The sequence below is a fragment of the Oratosquilla oratoria genome, chromosome 40, assembly GCF_046742065.1.
Source record: "Oratosquilla oratoria isolate Oo_2021 chromosome 40, ASM4674206v1, whole genome shotgun sequence".
In the NCBI taxonomy this organism is placed as follows: Eukaryota; Metazoa; Arthropoda; class Malacostraca; order Stomatopoda; family Squillidae; genus Oratosquilla; species Oratosquilla oratoria.
This window is the reverse complement of record NC_134816.1, coordinates 16926583-16937949: the sequence shown is the minus strand read 5'-3', so window position 1 is coordinate 16937949 and position 11367 is coordinate 16926583.

The window sequence follows — 11367 nt, the reverse complement described above, 5'->3', positions numbered from 1 at the left end:
ATTTGGAAGTAGGTAGAAACAACTTTGCCAACCGTGTAGTTAATGAATGGAATAAACTTCCTGCACAGGTAGTGCAATGTAGTTCAGTTCAAAGCTTTAAGAATAATTTAGATAAATACCTAAGTAAGATGCTGTAATGATTATAATTTATCTTATATTATTTGTTTTTGTTTTGTTATCATTTGTCTGTCTGATTTTTATTTATTATTAGTTATATGTCAATTTATTATTATTTACTATTTACCTGTTTGTTTATTATTTAACTATACCTATGCATTTATTTATGTATTTTATTTGTTATTTACATTATCATATTTTTTTTATTATTATTATTTTTTTTTTCGCATCCTACCTAGATATGGATCAAAAGGTCTCCTGTCGGCATGCTCCGCCTTTGTAATCCTTTGTAACGAAGAAATTGTCTTGGCTCGGGTAACGGTGTAGGTGGTAATCTTGATTGGCACTTTTGCGGAGCAAGCGTACGGACGTCCGTCTCCGGTGGTGTCAGCAACTCGAATCATAAGCGTTGTGATAAGCGTAAGATGAGCATATAATATAATAATAATTAACTATAGTGAAGTGAGAGGGTGTGGGAGGAAGAAAGGGGGGGGGGTGATAGGTGAAGGTAAAGTTTAGAAAGTGAAGGAAGAAGGAGTGTGTTAGTGTGGGGCGCACTTGCATGGTATTTTTTGTGTTAGTTGTGGTCATCCTATTTACTCGAAATCATTGTTCCCTAGCTAGCTAATCATATTTATATATTTGAGGGAAGGACTCGTATTTTAGTTATTCATAGTTGATATTTGTTTGGGTTTGAGAATATTTAATTTGTTGTCTTGTTAATAATTTGCTTTAATTTGTTTATTACGAGTACTTCCCTCGTTATGCACATAATATAATAAATATTCACACATATGTGGGAGCAGGTGTGACAGTGTAGTGGCTTTGTGCCTTGAGTATTGGGTTGAATATTTAATTTGAGTTCTTATTTTTTATTTATATCAAGGTAAGTAATGGAGTGTGTCACACCTGCTTCCAGTTAATTTATATATATATATATATAGTTTTTTTTTTTTGTTTTTTTTTTGGGGGGGGGAGGTTACGTATGTTAGTCTTGGCTAGTGTGCCATGTGAATTATATAACTATTATGATGTCTTAATTATTGCACACATATCCTGTGGATATGTGTGTTTTTGTGGGGCAATGTGCCTTATATGATGTTTTTAATTTTTATTCTACGTTAAATCTATATACGTAACATTCCCTTTTTGATTAGCTAGTGGCCGCGGTTTGGCGGGAGGATTGGTTTTTATCCTAAAATGGTTTTAATTCTGGGCCAGTTTTTATGATCTTGTGTTCGTTTTGATGATTGTGGAGGTGGTGGTATTATATTGTTTGTTATTATGTTATTCCAAGCTTTACTACTCAGTCTTATTAGTCTTGAGTGTATTGATTCTATGTTTGCTGTTTCATGAAGTTGTTCTTGTGTTTCTAGGTATGGTGGTTTATGTTTGAATATTTTTCTTAATGTTTTGTTTTGTAATGTTTGCATTTGTTTGATGTCTGTGTGTGTGTGTGCTTGTGACTGTGATTATTGGGGGGTATTCTAGTTGTGGTCGTGCTAGTGTTTTGTAGAGTTTTGTGTTTTTGTTGTGAGTCCTCTGAAGCGTCTAAGTCTATTGAGTGTGTTGTTTGTGATTTGTATTCTGTTTTTGATGTGATGTTTTATTCCCTGTGTGTTGATGGTGAGGCCTAGGATATGTGCTTGTTTATTGTATGGTATTATGTTGTTGTTTATTTTTATTGGTGGTGGTTGTCGTGTTGAGATGGCTAGTAATTGGAATTTGTTTGTGTTTGTAGATAGTTTCCATTGTTTTTCGTATGTGTTAATTTTGTTGATTTCGTGTTCTGTCTTCCTGGCAAGCATGTGTTTTCCTGTTGTGTTAGGGTATGTGATTATCTGTGTGACGTCGTCTGCGTATTGTATGGTGTAGCTTCCGTGTGAAGGTGGTGGTATGTCTGATGTGTATAAGTTGAATAGTGTTGGGGAGAGAACGCTTCCTTGTGGAACTCCGCTGGGGAGAGGGAAGGATGGTCCTATGTAGTGGTTTATTTTGATTTTTGCTGTTCTGTTGTCTAGGAAGCTACACAGTGTTTTCGTGATGGTGTCTGGAAGGTGTGTTTGAAGTATTTTGTATTTAAGGCCTTCGTGCCATACTTTGTCAAAGGCCTTGGATATGTCACGTGATATTATGTTGCATGCATGTTTGTCATTGTGTGTCTGCGATTGTTTCATATATGATGGTGAGTGCTGTGTGTGTTCCTTTGCCAGGTGTGAATCCATGTTGGTTAGGGTTTAGCATGTCGTGTTCATGTAAGTGTGCCATGAGTCTGTTTGTGATTAGTCTTTCATATATTTTTCCCGGTGTTTCTAGTAGTGATATAGGTCTGTAGTTTTGTGGTGTCTTTGTTTTGTTTTGGTATGAATGTGATAATTGATTTTTTGATTTTTTGTGGAAAGTATCCTAGGCTTAGTGTTTCGTTGTTTTTGTCTGTGAGTAGGTGTATTGTTATGTTTGGTAGGTGTGCGAGTATTTGTTTCGTTATGCCTGATTGTCCTGGAGCTTTGTTTTTGGTGTGTTTGATTATGTTTTTAACTTCTTCTAGTTGTATGGGTTGTCCGTTGTAGTTGTCAGTGTCTAGTCTGTCTAAGTCTATGTTTGCGTAAGGTTGTGTTTGGTGGTAGTGTTGTGTTGTGTGTGAGAATTTTGGTTTCGTGGTATGTGTCAAATTGTGTGTTTTCTTCTGGTGTGATTTGAAAGATGTTTTGCCATACCTGTCTGAATGCGTTTTCTTTGTCTTTGGCGTCGTGTAGTTTGTCGTTGTTATGTGTTATGTATGGTGAAGTGTTAGTGTTAGATCCTTGTAGTTTCTTAATTGTGTTCCAGAAGTCTTGTGGTTTTTTGGGGTTGAATTTAATGTTTGATATTAATTTGTTCCATGTCTCTTCGTAGTTTGTTTTGTGTTCTTCTAGTATTTGTGCTCGTAATTGTTTAATTGTTTGTGTTGTGTGTGGAGTCCAGTTGTTTTCTATTATGGCTTTGTTTTTTATGTTTGCCATCCATATTAATTGTTTTAAAGTTTTAGATGTTTTGGGGGTGGGTAGTTATTTGTGGTGTGTTGTAGGTGTACTGTGTGATTGCGTTGTGTATCAATTTGTACCAGTTTTCTATTTTGTCCTCTATGTATTTTGTGTCCTTTATTTGTGTGTTTGTGTTGATTTGTGTTTCTGTGTTGTATTCTTCTGTTGTTGTTTCTATTATTGTTTTAAATTTCTTCCAGTCTGCTTCTTTGTACAATAGTCTAGGTGGTGTGGGAATAGTGATTGCTGTGGTGGAAAGTGTGAAATGTAGTGGTATGTGATCTGATGAGGTTATGTCGCCTGGGTGTATTCTGTATGTGAGGTGGTGGTGTCGGTTGGTGAATATCATGTCTGGGTTGCTTGTTCCGAAGTGTGAAATGCATGTTGGGAAGTCTGGGCCTAGGAAGGTGAGGTGGTTCTGTGTTATGAGTTGGTGTATGTTTTTACCTACGTGATTATTGTGTGTGTGTTTTAGTGTTTTATGTTTTGCATTAAAGTCTCCTATGATGTATGTTGGTTGTGGTTTCAGTATGTCTTGTGTTGGTAGGTATGGTCTTCGTGGTGGGAGGTGTGTTGTGGCTATGATTATGGGTCCTCTGTTTGTGAGTATTTCTATGGCTAACATGTCTTCATCAAAGTCGTCTAATATTTTGTATTTTATGTTTCGTTTTATGGCTATGGCTATTCCTGCGTTGTCTTCATTGTACGTGTTTAGTGTGTGTGTGTTGTAGTTGAATATTTTAACTGTGTGTCTCCCTATAGAGTTGAGTAATATAATGTCTGGTGTTTGTGTTAGGTAGTGGTTGCTTAATTGGTTTCTTCTGTGGAATGTCCAGTGTTGTACGTTGTGTTGTATTATGTGTATTGTGTCCATGTTTGCTTGGTTTATTGGCTGTTGACTGTCCAGTGAGGTGTGTCTGTTGGTTTGTATTTACGAATGTCGTAGTATCCCTGTTGTGTTGTTCTGTATTTTGTTTCTGTCAGTCTTTGTATAGGGGCTTTGGTCAGGTCAATTAGGTTTTGTGTTATCATAGTGTCTACAGTTTCCTCAGGCATTTCCTTGGTGTAAATGTATTTGATATTTTTGTTTTGTAGGAGTGTGTGTACGTTTTGATGTATTTCTTCGTCTGTCATTTCTGTTGTGTTGGGTGTTAATATTTGAATTGTGTCTGTGTTGTGGTCTGTTTTCTTTGTCTTTGTGGGTTGTTCTGTTACTGATGTATGTTCTGTGTTGTGTGGTCTTTTGTTTCTCTGTTCTTCAGTTTCCATTGATTCTGGTTGTGATTGTGGGTGGGTAGTGTTGTTGATCATGTTTAGTACTGCTGTGGGTTTCATGACAGAGGGTGGGATTATGATTGTTGGGAGTCCATTTGCTTTGTAATAGTCATCTATTGTCTGTTGGAATGTTCCTGGTTGTGCTGCTTCATTAATGTTGGCATGTATGATTGCTGTGTTTATGACAGTGAGGTGTTTCAGGTTTATAGGGTTGGGTGCTGGTGTGGGGGAAGACTGAGCAGTGTTTCCTGTGGCTACGTTAGCATATGAAGTGTTGGAGTGTGTGTGTGTGTTTTGTACTTTGTCTTGTATCTTCTTTATCAAGTCTTTTCTTACTTGGCATCGAGCTGCGTACGTAGTGTGGTTGAGGCCGCAGGCGATGCACTTCTTGAGAACGTTGTGACAATTGTTGTTTCTGTGGTCTCTTGAGCAGCAGCTTGAGCATATGGTGTATGTGGTTGGTTGAGGACAATGTTTGAGTGTGTGGTCATAAGCGTAACAGCGTGTGCATTGTGGTAAGTGTATATATGTTTCTTGACTTAGTGTATGTGGGGGGAATGACTGGCTGAATATTAGGATGCCTCTGTTCAAGCTTGTCGTCACCATTGTCGTTGTTTCCAGCTTTACTTTAATGATGGTCTTCGTGTTGGGCATCTTGATGATGTTTACAACTTTCATGTAGGAGTTAAGTCGTTCCATTTCTTGCTTGATTGTTTCCGGGTCTTCATTGTATATGTGTTCGTCTACTTGTTTGACTATCAGTGTTCTCTTGGCGTTCAATTCCGGGGGATCAATAATGTCCAGTCCTTCTCTTGCAAATGCTGTCTTCGTTGTCTTCTTGGTCAGTTCTTCGATTATCTTGTCCTCTGCTATAGCCGTATGTTGAGTGCCGTTCGTAAAGAGTCTCTGGATAGCTATCTCCAGCTGGGTCAATAGCTTCCAGATTACAGGACGTTTGGATTGGCCGGCCGTGGGCCGGATCTCTCTAATGTTGATTCTGCCCATAGCGCCGAAGCGCTATTGGGCTTTAAAAAATGTGTGTGTGTTAGTTTGTGTGTGTGTGTGTCAGTGTTGTGTATAGAAAGAAAAGGAAAGTAAGGGAAATTGTATTGGGGTGGGGGGGGATACGGTCTGTGCTCACGATTTACTATTGGCCTAACGGAGGTTAAGGGAAAGCGCTACGTTGGCTGGCGCCCGTGTGTCTATCGGTAGAGTTGGAATGGCTCGGTCGCCGGGGATCGAATTATATGCCGAGTCCGCTAGAATGCGGGAGACCGGAAGGGGGTTCCCTCCCCCACCAGTCGACTGCGCAAGTTTTAATACAACAAGGGCAATGCACAGTCGAAAGGGGGGTTATGAGGCATAAAACCGTCAGAGCGAGAAGGCGAAGAGAATGCCCTTAGCTCGGGTAACGGCGTTGAGAAATCTTCGTGGTTCACGTTGGGAGCGAGTATGTCCGTCCTCGGTGGTGTCTGAATTATCTCTGATGATCATGATGAGCATAGAAGAATAGAATAGTCTCGACAGAGAAGTGGGAAGTTGTGGGGCAAGTGGGGGGGGAGGGGTGATAGGTGAAGGTAGAGTTTAGAAAGTGAAGGAAGTGTGAGAGAGATAGTGTGGGGCGGACCCACTTGCATAGTAGTTTGCATTATGTATGGACATCCTAACTCACTGAAATTAGTTCCCTAACTAGCTAAGCATGGTAATAATTTAACAATAATAATAATATGTAATAAATATCAATAGGTATGTAGGAAGCACTCATTTGGTAGTTTACCTATTGGTTTTATATAGTTGACTTTGGTGAAAGATTGTGTTGTTGAATACAAATAAATTCATGAGTGCTTCCTACATTGCATAATTACATAGGTTGGGAGCAGGTGTGACTGAGTATAGGCAATAGGCCGTGAATTGATACAAGATTTCGTAATATAATGTAAAGTTTTTTATTTAGTTAATGTTATTATTCCGTTAAGTTGTGTCATACATGCTCTCAAATAAACTTATGTATATATATATATATATATATATATATATATATATATATATATATATATATATATATTTAGGAAGGTTACGATTATTTTTATTGGCTAATGTGCCATATGAAGTTATTATTAAGTACTGTGAGTTGATTATACACACATATCGTGTGGATATGTGTGTTTGGAAGTGGCAAGTGCCTTGAGAGTTCTTATGTTAATTTTATGGTAGTTCTAGTATGCGTAATCTTCCTTTTTTTGATGAGCATAATAATAATAATAATAATAATAATTGAAGATAGGTAAGTAAGAGTGTGGGAGCAAGGGGGGGGGGAGGGGGAGAGAGGTGAAGGTAAAGATTAGAAAGTGAAAGAAGTGTAAGTGTGGAAGTGTGGGGCGGACCCACTTGCATGGTATATTAATAATCTGTGCGGTCATCCTATCTATGCTCTAGACAAAAGTTTCCCTATCTAGCTAAACATATTTGTGATGTGAAGGAAGGACTCATTTCTTGTTATTCATTATATATTGACTTTAAGTTTGAATAGCGAGGTATTATTTCTGATGTTACTTTTATGTTTTAGTATAAGTCCTTCCTTCATTGTGCGTATAATAATACATGTTTAAGAATTTACAAGAGTTGGGAGCAGGTGTGACTCTGTGCGGGCTTTGTGCCGTGAAAGTTAGTCAAGTATTTTATGGGTTTCATTTTCATTTAAGTTATAATTAGTAACAAGTCATGTCATACCTGCTCTCATTTGAATTATATATATATACGTATATTTATAGTTTGTTTTTTTCATGAGGAGGGATACGTACGTTTGGAGATGGCTAATGTGCCATGTGACTTCTAGTACTTATTAAGGTTTACACGCGTATCCTTATGGATACGTGTGTTTGTGTGGCTAATGTGCCAATTATTATCGTTAATGCTTACGTACGTATCCAACGGTTTTTTTTTTTTTTTTTTTTTTCTCCTTCACATTTAGCTAGGCGGAAAGGGTAAGGGGACTTAGCCCAGGATGGTCTTTAGGCGTGGCCAATTTTTGTGGTCTTTGGTTCTTTTGTTGCTAATTGGGGGCTGTGGTATTGTGTTGTGTTCAAGTACTGTGTTCCAGGCTTTACTGCTCAATCTTATTAGTATTTCGTGTATTGTTTCTAATTTTGTTGTTTTGTGAAGTTGTTGTGTGGTTTCTAGGTAAGGGGGTTTGTGTTTTAGTATTGTTCGTATTGTTTTGTTCTGTAGTTTTTGCATTTTTTTGATGTATGTGGGTGAGCTTGTAACTGTAATTATGGGTGGGTATTCAAGTTGTGGTCGTGCTAGTGTCTTATATAATTGTATTTGTGTTTTTGTCTTGAGTCCTCGGGAACGTCTTAGTCTGTTTAGTGTGTTTTGTGTTGTTCTTATTCTGTTTTTAATGTTTGTTTGTGTTCCTTGTGTTGTTATGGTGAGGCCTAGGATGTGTGCTTGTTTGTTGTATGGTATTGTTAATCTTGATTGGTGGTGGTTGTCGTGATGAGATGGCTAGGAGTTGAAATTTGTTTGTGTTTGTTGAAATTTTCCATTGTTTCTCGTATGTGTTAATTTTGTGGATCTCGTGTTGTGTTTTCCTGGCAAGCATTTGTTTTCCTGTGGTGTTGGGGTATGTGATGATTTGTGTTATGTCGTCTGCGTATTGTATGGTGTAGCTTCCGTGTGATGGTGGAGGGGTGTCTGCTGTGTATAGGTTGAAGAGTGTTGGGGATATGACGCTTCCTTGTGGAACTCCACTGTGGAGTGGGAAGGCTGGTCCTATGTGTTGGTTTATTTTTATTTTTGCTGTTCTGTTGTCGAGGAAGCTACACAGTGTTTTCGTGATGGTGTCAGGGAGTTGTGTTTGTAGTATTTTGTGTTTAAGGCCTTCGTGCCAGACTTTGTCGAAGGCCTTAGAGATGTCTCTTGATATAATTATACATGCTTGTTTGTGTCTTTGTGTGTCTGCTATTGTTTCATATAGGGTGGCGAGTGCGGTGTGTGTTCCCTTGCCAGGAGTGAATCTGTGTTGGTGTGGGTTTAGCATGTCGTGTTCGTGTAGGTGTGCCATTAGTCTGTTTGTAATGATTCTTTCGTATATTTTTCCTGGTGTCTCGAGTAGTGAAATGGGTCTGTAGTTTTGTATTTGTGTTATATTTTTGTTTGTTTTTGGTATGAAAGTGATTATTGAGTTTTTGAATTTTTGTGGAAAGTATCCTAGGCTCAGTGTTTCGTTGAATATGTCTGTGAGCAATTGTTTAGTTATTTTTGGTGTGTGTGAGAGTATTTGTTTAGTGATTCCAGATTCTCCGGGTGTTTTGTTTTTTGTGTGTTTTATTATGTTTGTGACGTCTTCGAGTTGTATGGGTTGGGTAATGTAGTTGTCTGTGTTTAGTCTGTTTAGGTCTATGTTTGTGTATGGTTGTGTTTGATGGAGGTGTTGTGTTAAGTGGGTGAGTATGTTTGTTTCGTGATTCGTGTCAAAGTGCGTGTTTTCTTCTGGTGTGATTTGGAATATGTTTTGCCATACCTGTCTGAATGCTGTTTCTTTGTTTTTGTCGTCGTGTATCTTTTCGTTTCTGTGTATTATGTATGGTGTGTTGGGGGCGTTTGATCCTAAGAGTTGTTTTATTTTGTTCCAGAATTCTTGTGGTTTTTAGGGATTAAATTTGATATTTGATATAATGTTGTTCCATGTGTCTTCGTAACTTTGTTTGCTTTCTTCAAGTATTAATGTTTGTATTTGTCTGATTGTTCTTATTGTGTGTGGTGTCCAGTTGTTTTCGAGTGTGGCTTTGTTTTTTATGTAATTTGCCTGCCATATTAGTTGTTTCAGTTTTTTGGATGTTTTGGGTGTGGGGATTTGTTTATGTTGTGTCGTTGGTATGCTTTGTGTAATTGCGTTGTTTATGAGTTTGTACCATATGTTTAGTTTGTTGTCTAATGTGTGTTTTTTGTTTGGTTGTTTGTGTTTTGTTTTTCTGTGGTTATGTATTCATTTGTTGTTGTTTCTAGTATTGTTTTGAACTTTTTCCAGTCTGCTAGTTTGTATGCTAGTTTGGGTTGTGTGGGGATAGTGATGGCTGTAGTGGAAAGTGTGAGGTTGAGAGGTATGTGGTCTGATGATGTTATGTCTCCGGGGTGTATTCTGTATGTAAGGTGGTGGTGTCTGTTGGTGAAAATCATGTCCGGGTTGCTTGAGCCAAAGGGTGTTATGGTTGTGTGGAAATCTGGTCCGAGGAAGGTGAGGTGGTTTTGTGTTATTAGGTGATGGATATTTCTTCCTATTTGATTGTTGTATGTGTGGTTAAGTGTTTGGTGTTTAGCGTTGAAGTCTCCAATTATATATGTTGGTAGTGGTTTTTGTGTAATTTTTAGTATGTCTTGTTTTGGTATGTAAGGTCTGCGTGGTGGGATGTATAGTGTGGCTATGATAATGGGTCCTCTGTTTGTGTCTATTTCTATTGCTAACGTGTCCTCTTCAAAGTCGTCTATAAGTTTGTGTTTTATGTTCTTTTTAATGGAAAGTGCTATGCCTGCATTGTCTTCGTTGTATGTGTTTTTTGTGTATGTGTTGTAGTTGAGTAATTTGACTGTGTGTCTACCAGTGGAATTGAGCAGTAAGATGTCAGGTGATTGTGTTAGGTAGTAGTTGGATAGTTCGTGTTGTCTGTGGGTAGTCCAGGATTTTTCGTTGTGTTGCATTATGTGTATAGTGTTCATGTGCGCGTGTTTTATTGGCAGTTGGCAGTCCAGTGTGGTGTGTCTGTAGATTTGTGTTTGCGTCTTTCGTAATATCCTTGTTTTGTTTTCTTGTATCGTGCTTCAGGTAGTCTTTGTATGGGTACTTTCGTCAGGTCTATCAGTCTTTGTTCTATCAGTGATTCTACTGTTTCCTCTGGTATGTCTTTTGTGTAGATGTATTTGATTTCCCCTGATTGTAGGAGTGTGTGTGTGTTCTTGTGTATTGTCTGTCATGTCATTGGAGTCTAGTGTTATTATCTGTATGGGTATGTTTTCTTGTTCCTTTTTCTTGGCTTTGGATGGTTGTTCTGTCTCTGTTGTGTGTGGCCTTTTGTTGCGGTATTCTTCTGTTTCCATATCTTCTTGTACTGTGTGGGAGTGTTTGGTGTTGTTTATCATGTTGAGAGTAGCTGTGGGGTTGATAACTGATGGTGGAATGATCACTGTTGGAAGTCCGTTAGCCTTGTAGATTTCATCTATTGTGTGTTGGTAAGTGCCTGGTGTTGCTGCTTCTGTGATGTTAGCGTGAATGATGGCAGTGTTGATGATTGTTAAGTGTTTGAGTGTAATGGGATTGGGTGTCGGTGTAGGTGTAGATTGAGCAGTATTGCCTGAGGTTATGTCCTCTTTTTGATTAGCTCCTTCTTCACAGGGCATCTTGCTGCATAAGTAGGGTGGTCTTGACCGCATGCTATGCACTTCTTGAGGGCATTATGACAGTTGGTGATGCGGTGGTCGGTGGAGCAGCAGCCGGAGCAGATGGTGTAGGTGGTTGGGTGAGTGCAGTGGCGGAGTGTGTGCTCGTAAGAATGGCAGCGTGTACATTGGGGGAGTTGTATGTTTCTTGTGTGAGATTGTGTGAGGGGAAGGATTGGCTGAATATTAAGAGGCCATTTTCCAGTGTTTTCTTGACCATTGCCGAAGATTCCATTTTCACCTTGATGATCGACTTGGTGTTTGGTAACTTGATGACTGCGTTTACCTTGACAGGGTTCAACCTTTCAATTTCATTCTTGATTTTGTTACGGGACGGGCTGGTTAGGTGAAGAGACGTTACGTATAACGGATAAGTGCTTAAGAACCAGCTCACTTCTAGAAGCCACTGTAGGACTGAACTATCTGGTCAGGGCCTAGATAATTCGTAAGACTAGAAGTAAAGGTAACAAAGAAGATTCCAGGAAAGGAATATTAAACTAGCGATAAAACTAGTAAA